The sequence below is a fragment of the Chanodichthys erythropterus genome, chromosome 11 (genome assembly GCF_024489055.1).
Source record: "Chanodichthys erythropterus isolate Z2021 chromosome 11, ASM2448905v1, whole genome shotgun sequence".
Lineage (NCBI taxonomy): Eukaryota > Metazoa > Chordata > Actinopteri > Cypriniformes > Xenocyprididae > Chanodichthys > Chanodichthys erythropterus.
Genome location: NC_090231.1, coordinates 5586191 through 5612624, shown reverse-complemented (window position 1 = coordinate 5612624; position 26434 = coordinate 5586191). Strand labels below are relative to the sequence as shown.

General features: G+C 36.7%; 1 protein-coding gene across 1 annotated transcript in view; it reads right to left on the bottom strand.

The window, feature by feature from the left end:
* syt7b (synaptotagmin VIIb) overlaps window positions 1-23903 on the bottom strand; it is a 159630-nt gene extending 135727 nt beyond the window's left edge. Inside the window, exon 1 of the mRNA XM_067400319.1 lies at window positions 23870-23903. The gene's annotated coding sequence lies outside the window, so the exon portion shown is untranslated. The remainder of the gene's footprint in view (window positions 1-23869) is intronic.
* Between the last annotated feature and the right edge of the window lie 2531 nt (window positions 23904-26434).

Genomic DNA, 26434 nt, shown 5'->3' with positions numbered 1-26434 from the left:
GCTCTCAATGAAGAATGCAGAACAGTTAGTTCATGCATTCATGAACTCAAGGCTAATTACTGTAATGATCCGTATGAACTGATTGCCATTGATCATGTGACCTCACAACTATTCAACCAGTCACAAGCGGGTGTGTTCTGGTCAGCCAATCAGAATGCTGTGTTCTTCACCAGCACCTCATTTGGCGTCTAGGGCTTACGAGTCATATGTTATCTGTCACTGCATGCCTGTAGGGAAATTATTCAGTTATGAGGGCCATTTTTAGCCCAAAATATCCTCACATTTCTCTCTCACTTTCACACCCATATATATATTTTTTTAATTAATAAAAAAAAAAACACACATGCTTAATCTGACTATTTTTTCCATTTGCACCTTTGCCCCGGGTGAAAATGCATCATCAAACGCACATGCAGCACGGCAACACACATGAACACATATGCAAACACACACAAACACCCTGGCAGGCACAAGGGAACACACTGTGTGCAGCAGATACAGGCTTATTATTCACAGCGGACTGCTCTTGGCCCGATTAGAAGGTCATTTCCACTTTTGTCAAACTTTCATACCTTTTCTAATAGTTTAGCCCTAAATCAATCAGTAATGCAATATCATTTTCATTAGTATCCTTTCTATAATTTCCAAGCAAATGGCATAATGTTTTTTCCTCTAATCACTGCAAATTGCAAGATCCATATATGTATCATAATGGCTCTGTTCCAAAGCTGCCTACATTTTATTATGCTGCCTTTTAAGATAGCTTCTTAAGGCCAAATTCTGAGGCTCCATTGCATTTCTCCTTAATGCATAAGGCATTCCCATAATGCACTGCGGTGCAGAAAAAATCCATCTAAGATGTATAATTCATTCAGTGGCAAAAACTATTCAAAATCAAATTAAAATTTGATTATTTTACCCAATACGTATGCAAAATTGTATGCATATTAGAGCTCTTATGAGGTTCTGTTTCAAGGATGCTGACTTAGAAGGCAGCATGCAAGGCATCTCACTAGGTTTTGGAGACAGAGCTAGTACTCTGTGGTGAAACATAACAGCAGTAAGAGATGATATGCCTTTTATGGTTTAATCTGTAGAGTCCTTAAAAAGACTCTTGCTAGATTCTCTGAATAATTCACTGATCTTCAATGGGCAGCAGCATCCGCAGGCCTTTCACAGATCTCCACCACATCCTCTCTGCTGTGCACGTGTGGCTCAACATGCACCAGCAAACAATAACTGTCCAGAATAGCATACTAACATACTACTCTACAGTATATGGCTGGATGTTGACATTTCACACATCGATTCAATTCCAATTCACAAGGTCTTGCTTTAGTTTGATTCGATTATGATCTGGATATATATATATTATATATATATATATATATATATATATATATATATATATATATATATATATATATATATATATATTAAATATAGATATATATATATATATATATATATATTACACCTGTATATATCTCAGGTACAGTACATTTAAATTTTTCTTAAAGGTACACTATGTAACTTTTTTTTTTGAGTCAATAGATCACCAATTCTTCTTCCAAAACATGTTTTTGTCTTACCCTGATTTATCATGTTAAGTGTTACTATTATAAGAGTTAATATTTTAGACCACTTGGTTTGGTTTTTGTGGGAAATTGTGTACATGCGTCACTCGCCCGTGTGTGTCTCGTCCAGTGTTACTTTTAAAAGTAATGCATTACAATATTGTGTTACTCCCTGAAAAAGTAACTAATTGCAATACTTAGTTACTTTTTATGAAAAGTAATGCGCTACATTACTTTTTCTCACCTGGGCTGGGCTTGCTTGTTTTTTTTTTTAAATAACTACAAAAAATTCTATTTTTGGCAAATGTTAAGGCCCTTTCATACCAAGGGCCCTATCATACACCCGGCACAAAGTGGCACCAGGCATTACGCAAGTGTTTTTGTGCTAGTTTCAGTCTGACACAGTTATCATTTTCAAGTCCTGTGCCACGTTGTTTAAATAGCAAATGCATTCGTGCCCATTTGGGTGCCCATGGGCGTGCTGGTCAGAAAACGAGATGTGTTCAGGTACATTGTTGGCGTGTTGCTATTTTGAATAGACTGCACCACTGACCAACTGAAACCTGGTCTAAAGTCAATGGTGCAGTATTTGTTTTGTTATTTAAAGAGCGCGTTAGTAACATAGCCTATAGGCGGGTGCAGAACGCACATACTGACTGCTTATTACACAAACAGGGACACGCAGCAGCACACAAACATGTCAAATAATAAAAATAAAAGGATTACAATCTAAAAGATTATTATCGTGTGCATAAAGATACAAATGCTTTGGTGGAATCCAGCTTGTACCGTAGATGGTCTGCTCACACTTTAACCTCGAGGACAAGCAGAACTGTTTACTCGCTAGAGAAGCATTCAGTTTTTCCGCTTGCAAATTCCGGCTTGTAAATATCAAATCCACCATGGTGCGAGCACAACTGGCTTTTAAAGGGAATGGGAGATGAGACTCTGATTAGTTTACTGCAAGTTACACCCAAAACAAACCCATTACTCATTAAGAAAACAGGGTACAGGAGAAGGAAGTTCAAAACTCTTATTTCAAAATCTAATCTAAAGTAATTTTTGGTTATTAGTATGGATGAATTGGGTCACTGAAGGTCAGCAGCAAAGGTCTACTTTGATGCGTACCTGGTGTGGAAGTGGCAGAGGTTAGTTGTCACAACGAGCAAGAAAGGTTGACATGGAGCAGCTCAGTCTCCAAACTCTGGAGAATCACTCGTTTTAAACACCAAACAGAGGAGAGTCTGCTGGCAAAAAGAGAATGCGACAGAGCTTGTAATAAAACAAGAATCAACATTGGCTTGGCTTTTCAGAGGTAACGAGAACTGAGAGATTTGAAATGTTGTAAAGCGACACAGAGATGATGTTTTTATTACTCAATAGGGTAATACTGAATCATTTATGACCATTGCATATGCACAAAACAGGCCCTGGAAGAGGTGTACGCCAGCTCCTACACAAGTAAAAACAAACTTGACGGGAAAATTTGTACACCTGTATGCAAACTCTGACCCATTCGTTCAAACATTTTGGAGACATAGCAGTTTGGTGACACCAAGTTTGGCACACACACCGCTCGCACACCAAGATCTGAGATCATGCTGCACACACACAAACATTCAGGAGTACAGATACTTGGTATCAACACTGCCCCATGACTTTTAATAATACAATAGCTTTGCTACTGAATCTATACAATTTACTTCTCAGCAACGATGGGGTAACATTGCTGTTTTCTAAACACGCAGCTTCACTATTAGAAGAAAGAAGCTGCACAGACGCAGGCAATTCACACACACATCTCTCTCTCTCTGATAAATAATTCAAATAAATGCTATAATTCATTCATTCAAATAAATGTGATCTTACAGCACTATATCTCTGTGTCTGACTCAAAGTGGGCATGCAGAATGCTATATCTAACAAACCTTAACAATGAAAATGACCATCATTTTTATCCTTCTGATCAAATATTGTGCTGCAAACACCAATAACAGCATTAACTTGTCAGTGCTGGCATACAACCATGGTATAAGTGTGATTTTCCTCAGCTAGCTGTGCATTAGATGATTTGAATGCATTCCTCAAATTTGCGTCGAGAGGTTCTTTGCCTCCATGTCGTGCGTTAAGATCGTTTAACATACAGCAAGCCGTGGATTATCTTTTAATTATTTGATTTCGTCAACCCAGCCCTAATGTTTATTGTACACTTCAAACTTAAACGCAAATTACATTAGAAACATGTCAGTGCATGAAAGTGAATGAGATTTATTTACTTAAAAGATTCATTCACATCTAAAATATCAATACGACAGACCTACAGAATGAGTACATACTGCAGATCTCCTAAACAACATCCTTTCTCTTTACTTCTTCTCAAAATGAAGTAGCTTTTTAATTGTGTATTGTGTATGCTAGACAGAGAGAGAATAATTTCACTAGGCAGGAGGGAAGAGAATTGAGAAGTCAGAGGCGGAGGGAGAAGGGAAGGTTGTTTTGGTCTCTCTGTAGACCACCCTGTTTTACAGTAGTGGCAAAGCAAACAGCAGACGATAAGCAGTGTGTTCCAGCAGTGAGCAGACTACTGATGAACCTCAGGGAACCGAAGGGGTTCACAACAGCAACAGAGAACGCGCGTGTGTGTGTGTGTGTGTGTGTGTGTGTGTGTGTGTGTGTGTGTGTGTGTGTGTGTGTGTGTGTGTGTGTGTGTGTGTGTGTGTGTGTGTGTGTGTGTGTGTGTGTGTGTGTGTGTGTGTGTGTGTGCGCGCGCACGTTTGATGTATTTGTAGGAAGTATCATATTGTTGTCTTTGGGTCTGTATGAAGCCATTTCATGCATGATTTAATGTTATGCTACCTTGAAAAAGCCAATCTTATTGTACAAATCTATATGCAAAATAATAATAATTAGTATGTGTCTTGTTTTACACAATAATAAGATTTTTTTAAATTGTTCAAGTTTATTTGCCCCATCGACAAATAGTTTTCTCTTGCTTTTTTAAGTATAAATCAAATGGTATTTGATTCCCCCTGTGGTGAAAATCAAGTGTTTAATGTTGTTTATATGTTTATGTGGTGTTTTTAATATGCTTTAAGACAAACCATGTGCAAATTAATCAGTCAACACCATTGCGGAGTATTTTCTCTTTAAAGCTGCAGTGAACCAATGACAGTCTCAAAAACACGGTTTGAAATCGCTGGCGTCTGTTACATCACAAACAAGTGTGGGTGGGCTTTAGCATATCATTAACTATGCTCTGAAGCAGGGGAGTCTCGAGAGAAGCCGGATTATCCAGGAATATTTTTCTGTTTATATGAAAAATCAGGTACATTTAGCAATGTAGCAGGTTAATTATGTATGTGATGTATATTATGATGTTATGATCTTTCTCCACTGACGTTCTGAGTTGTTAAAGCGTTTGTAAGGATACGGATTGTTAGAAGGCAGATGTCTGACTCTGAGATGAAGAACGGGAGCATGGTTTGTGTAACATTGGCAACACATTATTAGCTGTTTGATAACATAGTCAAGCAAAAGGCGAATCATATTAATTACCGTTATGTGTCTGACGTTGAGAGCGATACACAAAACACATTACCGTTCTTGTAGATGAGCCTGTATAATTCACTCTTCCTCTTCTTCTCAATCAGTTTCTGGTTCAAACATACAGTATATGGCTGAATTAAACCAATATTTCCACTTGTGCAGCGTTTACTACAGATCAAGTGGATCTCTGAGCTGGAGTGAGTAAGTGGAGGCGGGGCTAATTTGCATATTCATGTAACTAATTAACTCAAAGGGGGAATATTAATAATATTCATAACTCATTATGATTATTAATTATGATTCATTAGGAATATGTAAATCCGTTAATCAGATTAATCAGATTAACTGGATGTAGCTACATTAAGATTAATATTACAATCAATTAACCTGTTCGTCCAGTGAACGCTCAGTGATGATTGTTTATTAATTCTAAGAAATGTTCATTTCCAGGTTATGGAAAAATAGCATTCTTATTGTACCGTACTACTTTGAGCATGTAGTCAGGATCTAAATCACTTAAGAGGCAATTTATTGTACGATACTTGCAAGATACCTTCGGGTCTGCAGGCTTGAGGAGAAATCTTGAGGATTCAGTCCGAAGTTGTTGCCAATATCTTCTGTGTTAGATGAAGTACTATGAAACAACTTATAGATTATGTGGGAATAATGCAGGAAAGATGCACGTTTTCACGTGTCTCTTCTCTGCTCTCAATGTGGCAACCACATTCTTATTGCAATAAAACTTGTAACTAAGAACTTCTCGGGGGATGGGGGACAGGCCTCAGAGTGATTTAAACAATTATTGGTTAACTATAACAAATAATTGTGTCTGATTTGTCTCAGTCGTTGCATTCACAATTCTGCGTATTCTGAGTTACATTCAAGCTATTTTAAAGGGTTAGTTCACCCAAAAATGAAAATAATGTCATTAATTACTCACCCTCATGCCGTTCCACACCCGTAAGACCTTCGTTAATCTTCAGAACACAAATTAAGATATTTTTGTTGAAATCTGATGACTCAGTGAGACCTCCATAGTCAGCAATGACATTTCCTCTCTCAAGATCCATTAATGTACTGAAAACATATTTAAATCAGTTCATGTGAGTACAGTGGTTCAATGTTAATATTATAAAGCAACGAGAATATTTTTGGTGTGCCAAAAAAAGAAAATAACGACTTATATAGTGATGGCCGATTTCAAAACACTGCTTCAGGAAGCTTTGGAGCGTTATGAATCTTTTGTGTCGAATCAGTGATTCGGAGCGCCAAAGTCACGTGATTTCAGCAGTTTGACACGCAATCCGAATCATAATGCGATACGCTGATTCATAACACTCCAAAGCTTCCTGAAGCAGTGTTTTGAAATCAGCCATCACTAAATAAGTTGTTATTTTGTTTTTTGGCAAACCAAAAATATTCTCGTCACTTTATAATATTAATATTGAACCACTGTACTCACATGAACTGATTTAAATATGTTTTTAGTACATTAATGGATCTTGAGAGAGGAAATGTCATTGCTGACTATAGGTCTCACTGAGTCATCAGATTTCAACAAAAATATCTTAATTTGTGTTCTGAAAATGAACGAAGGTCTTACAGGTGTGGAATGGCATGAGGGTGAGTAATTAATGACATTATTTTCATTTTTGGGTGAACTAACCCTTTAAGGCATGAAGAAATTATCACAGGAAAAAGTGTTTAAATATGCAATTTTGGTGATCAAAGATGGGTTTTAAGGGATTGACTTGAATGATTATTGATATATCAACCTGAATAATCCCTCAAATCGTGCATCTTATTGACAAGCAACATTTAAAAGCAGCTCCAAATCAGCCATTTAAATCAGTCAGATGATATAGCAACAGAGGTCTGACCCTTTCTTACCCAGCATCATATGTGCTGTCATTTCTCATTCTCATCCCTGCAAATGTCATGTGAGTCAAACAAATGTTTACATCCAAAGATGACAGGACATAACCGTTAACTGAGCAGCCAACTGCATCATGCAGTCCATTCATATTAGACAGTTCTGCTTTAATGGAGTCAGTCTAAGTAACTTTTTTTCCTTCATAAATGGTTTTCTAAATCCTTACGATGATTAATTGACGTGCACTAACCCCCTCTGGCACGTCTACGCCAGAAAACAGCATTTGCGAGTTGAGCTGCACCGACCCGACACAATCTCGCCTCATGTTTACGTTCACGCGAGAGTGACAAAATGCTTTACGGTAATTCAAAAACAATGTAAATATTATGATTTCCAAAATTACCCACCTCTATCAAGATTTCTTATACTGTATTTGCAAAACTACTGCGCTGGTGAGCGTTGTAATCGTTGTAGTCCAGAGCTGCGCTTGGAGTATTTACGACAGTGTGATTCACTGAAGGAACCTGTAGAGGGAGCTTCGCAAATCTTACTGAGTTCCGCTTTAAATGGCAACATTAATACACAATGTTTGGTTGCAGGTGTGTTTAACAAAGGCTTCCGCTTGTCCGGTCAGAATTTAGAGTCGGAACAATATGTTTTATAATGTCTTCTTATGCATATTGCATAAGTAAATTTAACCACCTCCATTATACATTATGATATGCATAAGACATCAAAATGAACTGTGTTTTAATGTACTATAAAAGCATTATAAATGTACTGTAAGCATTACAATGATTTACAGTATCATTTAAAGTTTGGGGCTGGTATGATTGTTTAATGTCTTTAATAGAAGTCTCTTCTGCTCACCAAGGCTGCATTTATCTCATTTAAAATACAGTAAAATCAGTGATATTGTGAAATATTATTACAATTTACAATAACTGAATATACAGTAAAATGTAATTTATTCCTGTGATCAAAGCTGTATTTTCAGCATCATTACTCCAGTCTTCAGTGTCACATGATCCTCCAGAAATCATTCTAATATGATGAATTGCTGCTCAAGAAACATTTATTATTATTATCAATGTTGAAAACTGTTGTGTTGCATTTTTTTAAATGGAAAGATATTAATTTTCAGGATTCTTTGATGAATAGAAAGTTCAAAAGAACAGCGTGTATTTTTTTAAAAAAGTTTTTATAACATTATAAATGTCTTTTGTAAATGCATCCTTGCTGAATAAACAATTTGTACTAATGGTTTCCTCATACTAATGGTTGAACACCATTAAAACCAACCCACTGAATCTCAAGTCACACCCATAGGAAAGTAAAACCACAAATGGCATCTTGGTAAAATCTTGTTTCTCCTAGAGAGCAATTATATGAAATGGAGTGGTAAATTTTCAAGAAGAGATCTCATCAATGTCTTACTCATACATTGCCAAGATCCCAAAGTCAATATTCAAAATTGAGCTCCAACATTTCTCATCAAGTTCCTAAACTGCATTTTCTGAGCTAAGCTTTCAACAGTAATTGTATAGCTCTTCTACACTTACTGAAGTTTAAGCAATCTCTAAGCAATAACATTTTCATCTCAGCGTTTATTGCAAGATAACCTTTTGGAGTTAAGACAGTCCTGAAGGCCATGAATGCTGTTTTTATGTTGTTTTTACATGGAGCTAATGATATTCCCCTAACCCTACACTTCACACTCTCAAGGCTATCTGTGTTTTTACATATTCATTAAGACACTAATTAGTATGTGTATTATGAAGCTTCTTATGGCGGCTGTTAGTCAGTCCACACAATGTAGGCAATTGTATTATCTTACCATGGGGACCAATGTAGGTAAACCTGACTCATATACACACACACACACACACACACACACAATAATCATAAAGATGAACAATTACTCAGTTGTTACCGACTTCATTACTGCCTGATTTTGTGTGTGTGTGAGTGAGAGAGCATCTCTGTCTTGTTCTTTCACAGTCTGTGTTCATATACCTTGCCAGTCTGTCTGAGAATAGATGTGTCTCACCATCTGTTCCCTGACAAGGGTGAGTGTGTGCATCTGTCTCTCACTATATATGTGTGTGTCTGAATTGAACATCGCTACACTGTACCAGCTTGTCATAGGAGCGGGTGGCATGACCAAAATATCACAATATGAATCTAATATCCTGACCACAGCATATATCAAAATAATATCTGGAAATTCAATAAAAGTGTTTATATGTTTTCATAACCATGGATAATCCAGTAGAATACAATTTTGTTCAAAAGATCGGGGTTAGTGAAATTTTTTTGCAGGAAATTTATATTTTTATTCAGCAAAAATACATTAAATTGATCAAAAGTGACAGGAAAGATTTTTTACATTGTTCCAAAAGACTATCATCTAATCAAATAAATGCTGTGCTTTTGAAATTTCAGCTGCACATCTGTTTTCAACATTTATAAGAAACGTTTCTTAAGCATCAAATCATCATATTAGAATGATTTCTGAAGGATCATGTGACACTGAAGACTGGAGTAATGATGCTGAAAATTCAGCTTTGATCACAGGATATAAATTACATTTTACAACATATTCAAATAAAAAACAGTTATTTTACATTGTAATAATATTTCACAATATTGCTGTTTTTACTGTATTTTTGAGCAAATAAATGCAGTGTTGGTGAGCAGAAGAGACTTCTTTTCGAGACATTTTATAAAATCTTACCAGCATTACTCACGGAAGCTACTCATTTAAATATTTCATGGTTAAGCCTTCCAACAAATGGTGTTATAAATGTAAAACTTTGTTAATTGTTTAACTTAAATGAAAATGTTTGGATGTGTTTTCACACATATCCTCCTTGTGTCAATGCCATGTGTCACTTACTGCTATCTGTGTGGACCGTACAAAGTGCCCATAATTGAAGCCACCCAGACTGTGCTACTGACCTCTACTCGGGCGCTTTCTCCTTTTCTCTCTTGCTCTCACTCCTCCTGCCTGGTTTTCAGATAAGCGTTCGCTTGACCGGGTTAATTTCCATTCAAAGGATTTTACACATACTTTTAAGCCCATAGCTGGAATCCTCACAGATGTTACCAACATCAGAATGGATTACATTAAAAGGAGTAATTTCCCCAAAAATGAAATTTCTGTCTTCATTTAATCACCCTCATGTCGCTCCAAACTCATATGACTTACTTCTGTGGGACACAAAAGAAAAAATTCTGTAGAATATTTTATTATATATATATATATATATATATATATATATATATATATATATATATATATATATATATATATATATATATATATATATATATATATATATATATATATATACACTGAAAGCATGTAGTGACCAGGAGCTAAGCTCAAAAAAGCACCAGAAAAGTAGTGTAAAAGTAAATCTTATTCACATAGTTAAACTATCACTCAAAAGTTGTTGTTGTTTTTTTAAGAAATTACTTCTTAGCAAGGACGCATATCAAAAGTGATCAAAACTGATAAAAGTGTCAGTAAAGACATTTATAATGTTAAAAAAAGATTTCTATTTCAATTATATGCTCTTCTTTTCTATTCATAAAAGAAACCAGAAGAATATATATCACGATATTAAGCAGCACAACAGTTTTCATTGATAATAATCATAAATGTTTCTTGAGCATCAAATCATCATATCAGAATAATTTCTGAAGGATAATGTGACACTGAAGACTGGAGTAATGATGCTGAAAATTCATTTTTGAATACATTACATTTTATGATATGAAAATAGAAAAAGGTTATTTTAAAATGGAATAATATTCCACAATATTTTTGTTTTTACTTTATATATAGAGAGAGTTATAAAAGAGTTTTGATGGCTAAGAGAGAGCAGAATATTAGTTTCATTCAGTTCCTCACAAAAAGTGGTCTTGAAACAAACAGCACACAAATCATACACTTTTATGGTGCTTTTGTATCCTTTTGGAGCTTGACAGCCCCTAGTCACTGCTTTAACTGTATGGGAAAAGAGCAGCAAAAGAAAGTCAGTCACATGAACAATAAAAGTATTTAAATTTTTTTAGGTGAACAATTCCTTTAAAAGTGATGTGTATAATGTTAAAATACTTTCTTAAAAGGAGCAAGCCATTTTTAGGTTGATTCGTGATCTAAACGTTGCATCCCAACCAGAATAGCACAGCAACACTTGGCTCAGCCAATGGCAACGGCTTGGAGGCGGAGCCATCTGTTAGTCAGACCAATCAGGAATGAGGGGTTGTGTTGATTCTTTCATTCTGACAGATGTTCATTCATGCTAGAATCTCATCAAATATTTACTGTGTTACCGATATGACAAATGACCTCAAAAACAGACAGATATTACATTCTGACACTGAATTCACTGAGTGACAATACATCCTTATTTCTCTCCAGAACAAATGCTTGATTCAACTGCAAATTCAGAGGTTCTCCCTCCATCTCAATTGGTGTCTCCACACATCATCAATCCCACTTCTGGCATTTGCTCTATTTCCTTCATTTCCTCCAAAATTCTTTCCTTCTTGACATGAAGACATAACGCCACTCATATGGCTTGAAGCTTTGAACAATAATTTTCTCTTTTTCAATTCCATTCATCACTATTTTCTTCAATATCCCCATCTGATTTCTCACTTTTTTGACCTCGTTTCAACCATCATGATTTCCATGAACTGCAGCATTAGACTAGTATAACAGTCAGTCTTTTTCTTCAAGATTTGCAATTATGAGAGCTTAAGGAAGATGTTAGAAGAGCAAAAAAATGGCATTAGAGCTCTTTGATTCACTTCTGTGAATGAACTGATTCAGAAACTCTGATTCATTGATTCATTTATGTCACTTCTCAAACATGTTCACAGTTCAAGTCTCAGTGTGGCATTTTTCATTTATGTAAACGTTGTCGTCAAAGCAAATACATACATTTGAGATCCATCCAAGTCTAATTAATAATGGCATTTGCAAAGGCAAGCATAATTATAAGGCTTGACATGAACGTTTTTGCTCACCAGTCACTGTGGCTAGTGGTTTTCCAAAGTTATTAGCCACTCAGCATTTTCACTGGCCACAATTTTGACATTGATACCATGGGGAAAAACTGCCATTTAGATATTTTTAATATTATCTCATAATTTATACCTGCTGTCACTTTAAGACTTGATGCACAGATCCATTATACTGTTACACATGCATTTTCTTTTGAACTGTTTATGTTCACTTAAAACAAACTGACTGTGTTTACATGAATACTGTTTACGCCAAAACTGGCATTTTGACATTATTTTGTGTGTATTTGACTGTTTAAAGGATTAGTTCACTTTCAAATTAAAATTTCCCGATAATTTACTCACCCCCATGTCATCCAAGATGTTCATGTCTTTCTTTCTTCAGTCAAAAAGAAATTTAGGTTTTTGATGAAAACATTCCAGGATTATTCTCCTTATAGTGGACTTCACTGTCAAAATTAGTTTACAGCAATCCCAGACGAGAAATAAGGGTCTTATCTACAGAAAACATCACTCATTTTCTAAAAAAATAAATAATAATTTTTATATACGTTTTAACCATAAATGCTCATCTTGAACTAGCTCTCTTCTTCTCTATTTTAATTCTCGCAGTGTAGACACTGTTAAGTGTATTACTACCCTCCACAGGTCAAAGTTTGAACTAAATTGTCATATTCAATATGCTAGTGCAAGTATACAACAATTAGTTCAAACTTTAACCTGTGGAGGGCAGTAATACACTTAGCAGCGTCTACACTGCAAGAATTCTAATAGAGAAGAAGAAGAGAGCTAGTTCAAGATGAGCGTTTATTGTTAAAACATGTATAATTTTATATATATATATATATATATATATTTGTTTTTGTTTTTGTTTTGTTTCTCTAGATAAGAGTAGGAAGACTCGTCTGGTATCGTTTAAAGCTCTTTGAAGCTGCACTGAAACTGTTATTTTGACCTTCAACCGTCTGGAGGCCAGTGAAGTCCACTATATGGAGAATAATCCTGGAATGTTTTCATCAAAAACCTTCATTTCGTTTCGACTGAAGAAAGAAAGACACGAACATCTTGGATGACATGGGTGTGAGTAAATTATCAGGAAAATTTTAATTTGAAAGTGAACTAATCCTTTAAGTGCAATAATCAGCGAAAAAGAACTCAATTTAGTACTGAGAGGCGGTTTTATGTGTGCATGAGCACAAAATCTGTGAGAATGAGTAAAATTATGAGCAATACACACAATCCTACAATGAAATTCAAGACCTGTAACACCAACAATATTCATCTGGAGCGAATGAAAGAAGCGAGTGAGGGGAGGAGGGTTTGTGTGTCGACTCGCTGTTGGAGAGATGAGAGAGAGAGAAAGAGCATCTGGTATTGTGTGTCTATTCTGAGGAAAATTAGTATTGGAAGTGCTTCAGATATTTCAGTATTGATATATATTGGAAAAAAAAAAAATCGATATTTTGGACACTACATTGCACTTAGTTTATTTCAGATGCCACTTTAAAAATTTATATTATATATAAAACTCAACCCACTAAAGTAGTAGGAGTGACTGCGTTACACGCCTCTGCTGAAATACACCCGCATTTGGCAGGTTGGCTGGTGTCAATGTCAAGCCCTGATTATTGCTGCTGCTTCTTGGGAATTTGAACAAAGCATTAAGTAAGGAGTGTCTATTTACACTAAGTGTAAATAGCCTGTCTTGTTGGGCATATGCTATTTACACTAACTCCACCCGCCAATGCCTGGTTGGGCCACACAAGATTAAACAAGACGCACACCACCCAACATCTGCAGCAGCACAGGCTGTAGGGAGTATGGTGTGTGGAAGTAGCTTTTGACGTGATCTTCCGATCTGCCGAACTCGCATTCTCCCTTTTCCCATCACAAATCAGATTGAAAAGGCATTTATTTTCAATAAAAACTAAGCAAATATTTGAAAAGTGGAAATAAAGTGCTTAACGAGTGTTTAATAATAAAGCATTCATCAGGTAGGGTTAGGTGTAGGGAAAGCTTTATTGTCCCAATAAGGTGGCATCCATTTAATAATTTTAATATAATCATGTACACTCTATGATATTATTGCATCTTGTTAAAGTACAACAATACTGCGGTGCAAATAGTACCTGCCACTATTTATAAGTATAAATAGCATCTAACAACTATTTGCACTTATTGCAAAGAACTGCTACTTTTATATTATGTAAATAGAATATATATATCTATTTTCACTTAGTGTAAATATCATATCGCCAAGTAAATGCTGATATTGTCGCTTTGTGTAAATAGCATAGATATTGCAAAGAAAATATGCTATTTTCACGTAGTGCAAATAGCCACTGCCATAAAAAGTATTAGCCAAAATTTCGGCACAACTCATCCAGCACTGTTTCTGCTACGGAAATTAATATGTAAAATCAACTTGTGAAAAATAAAACATGAAAACCCTGCAACCACCCAGAACACCTTGCTGCTGTCCACCAATATGAATACTCTCATGTCTCTTTTTCCATAATGCCTTTCTGTATCATTATACATCCATGTTTTCTCTGACATAGTGATGGTGATTTTTATTTTTACCATGAAAACTAGAAATGAACTATATAGACAAAAGGAGGGTGACAGGCATGCTTGCTTAGAAGATAAAGAGCTCAACAAAGAAAAGGGAAACTGGGCTGTGCAGACGTATGGAAACGTATCCCAGGCTCCCAGTGTGACTGAACTGAGTAGAGAGACGGTTACGTAATAGGACACACACACACACACACACACACACACACACACACACACAGATGTACGCAGTCAGCCTGAGATCTCTCTCTTTCTCATCCTCTTCATCCTTGGATCCAGAGGCCCAGCTCTTGGATAATAAATGAGATGAATGTAGTGAACTGCATCGGACCTCTGTGTCCTTCGGAGAACATCATATTAAATGGATTTGTATGGGAAGAAGGTAAGCAATGTCAAAGTTTATGCTAAAAATGTTTATGCCCTTCCTGAAAAGGTCCATTCACCAAAAAATAAAAAAATAACTGGACAGGAATCAGATTTTCATGCTTTGGTTCCAATTCTGATTCCACTTTTTGTATTTTGAGGAAGCAGCTATACACAATAACAGGGATTTACAAATGTTTTATCAGCCAAACCTCTATTACTCGAAGTTAATATTTCAATAATTTAACATCTCATTCACATGTTCACAATTAATGCACACATCATGACATGCAGGCAATGTTGTTATTGTTACCTGAAACTAGAATTATTAAAAATAGAAATAAACCTGAAATAAAATATAAATATAAGATGAAAAACTAATTAAACTTAGTTAAAATAAGTTTGAGATATAAAATGCTGGGTTGTTTGGGTCAAATATGAACAAACCCAACAGTTGGTTTAAATTTTGAGATTCTCCAGCTTTGTTGTTGCTGAGCAACCGAAGCGCAAGATGTTAAAGCTCCGCCCTCTTCTGGAAAGGGGGCGGGGAGCAGCAGCTCATTTGCATTTAAAGGGACACACACAAAAACAGTGGGGCAAATATGACAAGCTATAATAAATGATCTGTGGGGTATTTTGAGCTGAAACTTCACAGACACATTCTGGGGACACCAGAGACTTATATTACATCTTGTGAAAAGAGGTCCCCTTTAAATCATTAAAAATGTATTATTAAATTATTGAAATATTAATTCAAAATCTCATGGGGTAAATATTTTGAGTCATAGAAGTTCGGCTGATAAAAAGGTTTGGGAATCCCTGGTCTACAAGATCCAATTATGAAGCTTTTGGGAAACGCAGCCCTGGATTACATAAATCAGCTAAGTCTTTCTGCTCAAAAGTTAGGATAATCAAGGAAAAAATATTATATGTGAAGTTCAACAGTGTACAATATGCTTTACTAAATTTGTAATGCAAGCACATTTTGTTGACATTTTAGTTGTTAGTCAGAAAAGTAATTAGGCTGAATCTTACTTTTCTCACACAATCACCACAAGTTGCATTAAGGATAAAAGTATATTCCTCACAGAATCTGACTAATCACTGCTGTGTCTCGATCTCCACCTCCCTCCCTCCCTTCCTCCGTCTGTCTGGTTGTACCTCACCACTCGTGCCTTCTTTCACGTCACTCTCATGTGTCAGTATAGCTACAACTCGAGCTATTCACTTCTTGTTCACTCTGTCTCTGAATGAAATATTAATAGGACCTTTGACAACAGGACTGGAAACAGCCATTAACACGCAATTACCCAGAGACGTGATGTGTACAAACTACAAGGTCAACCTGCCTCTGTGTTTTTCTTTCAGTCACTCGCGCTCATCCGTCGTCTTTGTCTTTCAGCATCTGACCTAGACTGGCAGGTTTATCTCAACCACTGATGACTGCAGCAACTGCACCTTAAACCACAGCGATGTCTGTGGATTTATAGTGGCGGTGAGGGCTGGAGGAAGGTTTTGCGATAAGAGTTTTATGATATGTTACTTAGGAGGTCTGTCAGTCATCTTGTAAAGGGGCTTTCGCACCAGGCAGTTATAAGAACTAGTCACCAGGGCGGTCCCCCGAGAACTACATTTTCCCCAAGGGCCATTTTCCTGGTTGCTTTCGCACCGCCAGTAGGAACTCTGAAGTGATGTAAGCTGGCTGACAGCAACGTCATTTAAGCACGTCAATCAATAACGTCTACAACTGGAGGATGGAGGACGGCAACATCGGAGCTGTGCTTTTGTTGCGAAAAGAAGGGCTAAGATATGAAATTTATGACAACTTGCAGTGCTACATATCATCGAGGCTGAGAAATATCCATATGTAAAACTTCAGAAACGAATCTTTGGTTTCCGGCAACAGCCATACGAGCGTTCATGAGAGCTGAATTCTGGCAGAAGGGTGTCCTCTGACCCGACAAATATAGATTATAGTTTTAAATATGGATATTTTACTCACAAAAACAAATTGCTTCCCTTCAGCAGGCATTTATTAACCCCCTGAAGTTGTATGGATTACTTTTATGATGGATGGATGCACTTTTTGGAGCGCCAAAAACTTTTACAAAGACCAAAAACCATTACAAAGCTTGGAAGTGTCAGGATAGTATTTAATAGAAGGCCAAAACCACCACAGACATTGAGGGGGACAAGTGCCCCCCTATGTTCATTATTGTCATAGCTGTGTATTCAATATGGCCACTTAAGTTGTGATAGTGAGAGACTGAGTGCATCTGTTCACACTGATTTCAATTATAATGTCCATTGGTATCAATCTTAATATTTTTTATGAAAACATGTTTTAAGTTATGATATACCACCACTGGCATGCCATAGGGACTGTGGTCATCATGGCCCACAGGGGTGTGGCCCCCGTTGCGGCTGGCGTCCCTTGTTTGTCTGTATTGAAGGTGGCAACCCTACTAACAATACTTTAAAATATGCATACATGTACTTTTATTTATATACTTTATCTGTATTACAATGCAATTATTATTTGCAAATAGTTCTGAAATGATTATTTCCCAACTAGAATTAGACCTAGAATTTCATTCACTGTTCTGTTTCTTTATGCTTTATAAATTTTTTTTATTATTATTATTATTTTTAAAAAGGTCTCCCTCCAATGTTCAAGACATGGTTACGGACTTAATTTAATATAACTCCAATTGTGTTTGACTTAAAGAAGAAAGACATATACACCTAAGATGGCTTAGGGGTAAGTAAATTATGGGATAATTTTCATTTTTAGGTGAACTATCCCTTTAAGCCCTCATGTTTGCCATGTTTCCTTGTTGTGTATTGTTAAATGTAACCCGCTGTTGGTGAGTCTGGGTTTCATGATTCAAGTTCAAATCTGTTAGTCTATGTAAAGTTTAAGTCAGCTCAAGTTCATGTCATGGCTTAGCTCTGTTTATTTTGTATTTATTTAGCTTTCAATAAACTGCACCTGGGTTCACTTCAACTCCTCAATGGAAAATATGTTACATTTTGTGCTAAAAAACACCTGCTCCTGTGGGAGCGAGATAATGTGCTAATCACATGGTTTTCAAAACTGTCTGGCTAGACTGAAGTAAAACACAACTGGATGACATAAAACTAAATTGCTCCAATTATAATCTAGTGTCTACAGTCGAAGCGGATGAAGTGGCACGTCATGCATTCAGGTGAAAGACACCCTGTTCTTGTGTCTGTTGTGCTGCACAGCCACTGTAATTTCCCCTTTAAAAAAAAAAAGCTTTTATTTACAAATATAAATCGATCACTATGTAAATAAATAACTTCTGACTGTTGCTTCAAATGACATACAGTATGCTTCACAATGGCATAAAGATTCTAAATTAAATCATGTTGGATGGGTCTTTTCAAAACTAAGAGTAAGACTAATAAATAAAAGCCTTAAAGGTGCTATAGAGGATGTTTCAACAACTGAGAAACCAAAGACTGCATGCGTAAGAACAGCCCCCCTCATTCACAGCTCATTTCGAGGGAACGCCTCCCAAAACTCGTGCACAAGTATTGGAACACGAGTGTTTACCACCGGCATTCGCTGTGTCGTGTTAGTGGATTCATTATGTCGGACTCACCGCAGGTAACTCATAATCTGCAGTTGTTACTCCTGACAAAAACATTGCATGCAGCACCTGTGGAGTGTGGAAAGTTACTGAAGCGCGCAGGTCTCTCACAAGGAATGTAATGGCAGTGATTGACAAGCCAGAGGGCCAGTCGTTTACGCGATGATCACACAAACGATTGGCTGATGTTTTTAAGGCCCTACCTTGTGCACAGATGATGTATATTGATATTATTCCTTTCAGTGCACCTAATAAATAGTCTTTTATCAGTTAGTAAAGACAGTTTCAAGTAATATTGCAAAAATGTATAAAACAAAACATCCTCTGTAGCACCTTTAATTTTGGCTCTTCCATCCTTTATAAAGTTAAAATAAAAATATGGGGCCAAACTGTAAAAATTAAAATACTCACTGTTTTAATACAAACCCAATTCCAAAAAAGTTGGGACACTGTACAAATTGTGAATAAAAAAGGAATGCAATAATTTACAAATCTCATAAACTTATATTTTATTCACAGTAGAATATAGATAACATATCAAATGTTGAAAGTGAGACATTTTGAAATGTCATGCCAAATATTGGCTCATTTTGGATTTCATGAGAGCTACATATTCCAAAAAAGTTGGGACAGATAGCAATAAGAAGCCGGAAAAGTTAAATGTACATATAAGGAACAGCTGGAGGACCAATTTGCAACTTATTAGGTCAATTGGCAACATGATTGGGTATAAAAAGAGCCTCTCAGAGTGGCAGTGTCTCTCAGAAGTCAAGATGGGCAGAGGATCACCAATTCCCCCAATGCTGCGGCGAAAAATAGTGGAGCAATATCAGAAAGGAGTTTCTCAGAGAAAAATGGCAAAGAGTTTGAAGTTATCATCATCATCTACAGTGCATAATATCATCCAAAGATTCAGAGAATCTGGAACAATCTCTGTGTGTAAGGGTCAAGGCTGGAAAACCATACTGGATAACCCGTGATCTTCAGGCCCTTAGACGGCACTGCATCACATACAGGAATGCTACTGTAATGGAAATCACAACATGGGCTCAGGAATACTTCCAGAAAACATTGTCGGTGAACACAATCCACCGTGCCATTCGCCGTTGCCGGCTAAAACTCTATAGGTCAAAAAAGAAGCCATATCTAAACATGATCCAGAAGCGCAGGCGTTTTCTCTGGGCCAAGGCTCATTTAAAATGGACTGTGGCAAAGTGGAAAACTGTTCTGTGGTCAGATGAATCAAAGTTCTTTTTGGAAAACTGGGACGCCTGTCATCCGGACTAAAGAGGACAAGGACAACCCAAGTTGTTATCAGCGCTCAGTTCAGAAGCCTGCATCTCTGATGGTATGGGGTTGCATGAGTGCTTGTGGCATGGGCAGCTTACACATCTGGAAAGGCACCATCAATGCTGAAAGGTATATCCAAGTTCTAAAACAACATATGCTCCCATCCAGACGTCGTCTCTTTCAGGGAAGACCTTGCATTTTCCAACATGACAATGCCAGACCACAAACTGCATCAATTACAACATCATGGCTGCGTAGAAGAAGGATCCGGGTACTGAAATGGCCAGCCTGCAGTCCAGATCTTTCACCCACAGAAAACATTTGGCGCATCATAAAGAGGAAGATGCGACAAAGAAGACCTAAGACAGTTGAGCAACTAGAAGCCTGTATTAGACAAGAATGGGACAACATTCCTATTCCTAAACTTGAGCAACTTGTCTCCTCAGTCCCTAGACGTTTGCAGATTGTTATAAAAAGAAGAGGGGATGCCACACAGTGGTAAACACGGCCTTGTCCCAACTTTTTTGAGATGTGTTGATGCCATGAAATTTAAAATCAACTTTTTTCCCCCTTAAAATGATACATTTTCTCAGTTTAAACATTTGATATGTCATCTATGTTGTATTCTGAATAAAATATTGAAATTTGGGGTGGGGTGGGGTGGGGTGGGGTGGGGGGGGGGGATATTACCTACTAACATTTTTTGTTTTATTAAATTTCACAACTTCATTCCCATAACACCTGAAACACTAAAACAACAGTAAAAAAATATGAGAACAGCTAACAACTAAGTGCCAATATCGATAGATTCTAATTACACCATGTAAAAGTATTAGTTATTTGCAATAAGAGTAAACAATAGTAATTAGATGCTATCTATACTTTATATTGGCAGATACTATTTGCACCTCAATATTTTTGTACATTAACAGGATGCAATAATATCATAGAGTGTAAATGATTATATTTATTAAAATTATTAAATGGATGCTGCCTTATTGGGAGAATAAAACCCCTCCCTACACCTTCCCCCAACCCTACCCATTGAACACTTTTAATATTATTAAACACTCGTTTGCAGTTTATTTCCACTTTTAGAAAATTATTTAAATTTTTTAAAGGTGCCCTAGAATCAAAAATTTAATTTACCTCGGCATAGTTGAATAACAAGAGTTCAGTACATGGAAATGACATACAGTGAGTCTCAAACTCCATTGTTTCCTCTTTCTTGTGTAAATCTCATTTGTTTAAAAGACCTCCAAAAAACAGTCAAATCACAACAAAACACAGACTGTTATGTAACAGTCTGGGTGCACGCCCACAATATTTGCATATGCTAGCCCATGTTCCCAACATTATGAAAGGCATTAGACAACGTCTGGATCTGTGCACAGCTGAATCAACAGACTAGGTAGGCAAGCAAGAACAATAGCAAAAAAATGGCAGATGGAGCAATAATAACTGACATGATCCATAATATCATGATATTTTTAGTGATATTTGTAAATTGTCTTTCTAAATGTTTTGTTAGCATGTTGCTAATGTACTGTTAAATGTGGTTAAAGTTACCATCGTTTCTAACTGTATTCACGGAGACAAGAGCCGTCACTATTTTCATTATTAAACACTTACAGTCTGTATAATTCATAAACACAACTTCATTCTTTATAAATCTCTCCAACAGTGTAGCATTAGCCGTTAGCCACGGAGGACAGCCTCAACTCATTCAGAATCAAATGTAAACATCAAAATAAACACTGTACTTACGCGTTTAGACATGCTGCATGACGAACACTTTGTAAAGATCCATTTTGAGGGTTATATTAGCTGTTTGAACTTTTTTTTATGTTGTTTAAAGCAAGCGTGAGCTCTTGGGGTGTGGAGCACCAGATTTAAAGGGCCACACACCCTGAATCGGCTCATTTCTAATTATGCCCCAAAATAGGCAGTAAAAAAAAAAAATGAATTAAAAAAAATCTGTAGCGCGGCCACTTTATGGGGAACATTTATACTGCTGTGAATTATTCTAATTAATAATATAAGTACAGCTGTTTTGTATATATGTTTTCCCCTGTGTTATGTTGCCCGGATATGTGTTTGTGTTCCCGTTTTACTCACGCGAGACTGCTGTCGGGAAGATCCAGGGAATCCCCGTGATGTCATGGGGTTGGACAGCTGATTGTCACGTCTGATAAAAGAAGCCGGTTTACCGGTGTTCGGGAGAGGACGCTCTCATTGCTACGTGGATATCGCGATCGATCGCTCTACACACTATTTGTTTGTCATCGTCTGTGACTGATCATCTCGTTGTGGAAGTAACATCCATTGGATTATTTCCCCTTCGGGATACGGGACAGGACAACGCTATACATCGTGCTCCCGGTCTAAAAGCCTTTCCGGTGAGGCCGATTCAACACACACCCGCACACACACACCTACACAAACACATTACATTGGACTGAAACGGACTATTCCAATACGCATACATACATTTTTGTTTATATATATATATATTGTATATATTGTTGGGGTTGTGGTATATTTATGTTTCTTGTATAATACACTTTGGTTTGACATTTATTCTGTTTATTTTGTGGAGTATTTTATTCAAACACGTTTAAAATAAAGGGATTAAGAACCGGTTGACGTTGTGTAAACTGCCTTATATAGGCTGAGTGTTACAAATCTATGGGGTATTTTGAGCTGAAACTTCACAGACACATTCAGGGGACACCTTAGACTTATATTACATCTTTTAAAAAAAAAGTTCTAGGGCACCTTTAACTAAATGTGAGTTTGGCAAAAGGCGGATTCGAACCTGCGTCGATGGCGCTAAAATCCAGTTCTGCAACATTACTCACCACTGCTGCACCATTGAAGATGTTGACTTCTGCATGTCTTTTTTAAAACTCGAGTGCCCAACCAGACATTGGTGGGCAGAGCTAGTGTAAATAGCGTTTGCCAACAAGGAACGATATTTGCACTGTAAATAGACACTCCATTAAAGAATACACAAAAATTAAGTGCTTTTAATAACGTTTTGCTTATTTCTGCTTTTAAATGACGATTAAAAGACAATTAATATCCAGAAAATATATTGAGCAAACTGTACCGACACTATCGGATGAAGACACGAAAACTTGAACTGAACTGAGCAGAAAAATGACACTCTTCTGTAGAGATTCCTTTGAAAACTTTGACACTGTTATTTTCCTGTTTATTACTGTGAAGCTGCTTTGAAACAGTGTTATTGATATACTATTATAGTTTTTGTTAACATTTTGAACTTTTTTTTTATTTTAATTATTGTTTTGGTACTTTTGTTATGTGTTTTGTCAATATTTTTATATAATCTATATAGTTTTTATTAAGTTTTAGTTATTTTAGTTCTTCAACTAAATGAAAATGAGAACTAGGCAACTAGCTGAAATAAGAAAGTTTTTTTTTTATATATATATTTTATTTTATTTCAATTAATGTTTATTTTAAGTAAATGTTTTTTCATGGTTTTAGCATTAGTTAACAATAATAGCCCTTCTTTGAAACTACAGTATGTATTGTATAAACGCTATATAAATAAACATGACTTAAAATCCGCCAAAAATTGTCCCCATGTACTTAAATTTTAAGTGCCTAATAGTAACCTTTATTTTTATTCCACTCTTTTTTTTCAACATTATTCAACATTATTTTTGTGGTAATGTTGTCGATTAAGCTTGTATTGAACCTGGTAAAAAGTCAGTTAATCCATCTTTCAAAGTCACGAAAAAAGGAAAAATAAAAAGGTTTCTGATGATAAATCAGGCTGAGCAGAAGGGTTAACAGAGCTCTCACATTGGCAACTTTCACTAAACTCCCATATTCCTCAAGAAATTGAAAAATTCAGAAATCCATACAGGATGTATCATGCTCTAAATGCAGGAGCGTCATCTGATCCCACACTGGCCATCAGTGATCATTGACGCGAGCTAAAAGCATTACAAACTCACAATGTCACTCCAATCTGAGAGGAATTGATTGGCGAGCCTCCAAATGCACCTGTACGTCCGTTGCATTTCTCCTCGTTCTCCCTGCTCCGTCCAGAGGTGTCCTTCGCCAACCCCTCCAGCATCCGCTTTGCGGCCGCCACTTGACCTTCTCGCTGTGTTTGTCTTATCATTCCGCTGCTACAACATCAGAACATGCCAGGAATGCCAATGACATTAAGATCCTATCCAGGAAACAACCCCACATACAGACTCCGCAATATGTCAAAGCTCTTCTGCTATCAGCGTCTGAAACAACTGTTGTTATCGCCTGCAAACTTCAAACGATGTGTACTTGATGTTGAGAGTACATGAAAGCAATTCGAAAAAGTAGATACAGAGCAATACCACAGTTTCGACATAAGCACGGTCACGTGTGTGGACGTCTGAACGCAGAGACAGACGGGATGGCTTAAGGGGTGTGAAATTATCTGATGTGACTGAAATCTTGCCTCTGTCAAAGATTAACCCTTGTCAGTGTCTCATATACGTTCTTATCATTCATCGTGCAGCAGCACTGCATAACCACCGCTGGGCAGGTCTCTGTGAAAACCCGTGAGAATCCTTGAGCTGTCAGTTTGATCTTCAGCTGTCCTTAAAACTGTCATCATGGTCAAGAAACTACCATCTAGTTCGCCTAGTCAGTGCTTTCCTTGCCCAATATCAGCAGTTCTTCTTTTTAGATGTCTATTTTCTCTTTTAAGGCAAGACATATATATGGCTTTTCATAACGTGTTATGCTATTTCATAAAGTCTTGATTTTGTTTTTGAGCTCTACTAGAATAGGATTTCATGCTTAAATGTTCAAAAAACATTATTATTCACATATTTGACATTGTTGCAACTCCTCTCTTCCCAGTCTGTCAGTAACGCTCTGTTTAGTCTCTATGAAGCCCCTCCTTCTGAAAAGAACAATGTGTTCTGATTGGTCGGCTGGACCAGTGCGTTGTGATTGGTCAACCACTTTGAGAGTTTCTCAGAAATGTCTCGCCCCTTACCATAACCAGAGTTTCAATGCACTAGTAACTCAACCAGACCCTGCCCCTTTATTTAGCGTATACCTTGAGAGGGAATTACTGAAATGAGGAATACTGTGACGTGTTCATTCCCAAAAGAAAACTCAAGACTACAATGGAGGCGTTTCAGAAACCAGACTAGGTCAAGCCCCACCCATTAGGTCCAGAGAGGTGGATCCGAATTAGGTCAAGCTTCACCCATTAAGTTCAGAGAGGTGGGGCCAGACTATACCAAGCCCCTCCCACTAGGTCCAGAGGGGTGGAGACAGATTAGTTCAAGCTCCACCCATTAGGTCCAGAGAGGTGGAGCTGGGTGTTATTTGGCTCTGCAGGAAGCATGACATCTTATTCCTAAAAACATGATTTTTTTTTTTTTTTCTGACTGTTGACAGTATTTTCAGATTTATATAGTGATACAAAGAGATACCAATAATCCCTTCTGTAAAAGCCTTTTATTCTAAGAAATATACAAAATTAAACAAGAATTTCGAACCTGCCTTTATCCAATGTTCAGATTTCTGTTCTGTAAATGTATGCAAATTAGCGCATGTTTAATTAGATAGTGTTATGTGCAAATGTAAACAGAAAACTTGTATTCTTAATGTAATCAATCAACTGAGGAAATATGGTGATATATAGTTACATTTTTTATCTTAAAAAATGTCTTGCCTCAAAAGCATTAGTGTCCATGTCTGTGTTTTATAGAAGGAAACACTTCTCCGTTCAGTTGCTTGGGCAAAGCGTTTCTTCAACTGGATATTCCTAAATCCGTGCTTACAAAATCTGCTTTTGTCTAGTACAGCATGAAATCTCTGGCAATACATTCAGCTTGAGATTCCCAGCTGAATTCACATTAAGACGAGCTAAAGCTGATTACCTAATAAATACATAATTTAATAAAACTTCTCATACAAATTAGCATGCCTTAGAAAAAAAGAAATCACCATGGTAATGCAAATAGCTGTTACTACTGTCATTTTTACTAATATAAAACTGTGGGAACGTGGTATTAACTGCTACAATCAAATTTTCATTTCGTCCTCAAAAAACAAAAAAACAAAAAGTTGTAAATGCAAAATCATTGCAGATTCCGGCTGTATATCCCTGATTAATGTCCCTTGCTCAAGAAACATAAGTTGAATGTCAAGACAAAAACACTGCTGAAATACAGGCAAACAGGTTTGAATACAAAATATCTTCTGTTCTGCATGTCTGAAGATCAATTATGGTAAGGACTGGAGAAATCTGTCTGCTTTACAGTTGTGTACAGTACAACTCTTGTACTTATGTTGAGACATAACTTCTCCCTCTTGCAGTGACAACTCTTCTCTGATGATGAGGGCGGGGCAACCTGTCACTCACATGAGATCCACCAATAGCAAACCACAACCATCCAATCAACTCCCCACTGACAAAATCAAGCCCCGCCCTACATTTGTTCTTGTTCGAGAAGCTCTTTTACTCATATATGCATCACAATAGGGAAGAAAAGACTAGTGCAACTTCCATTTTA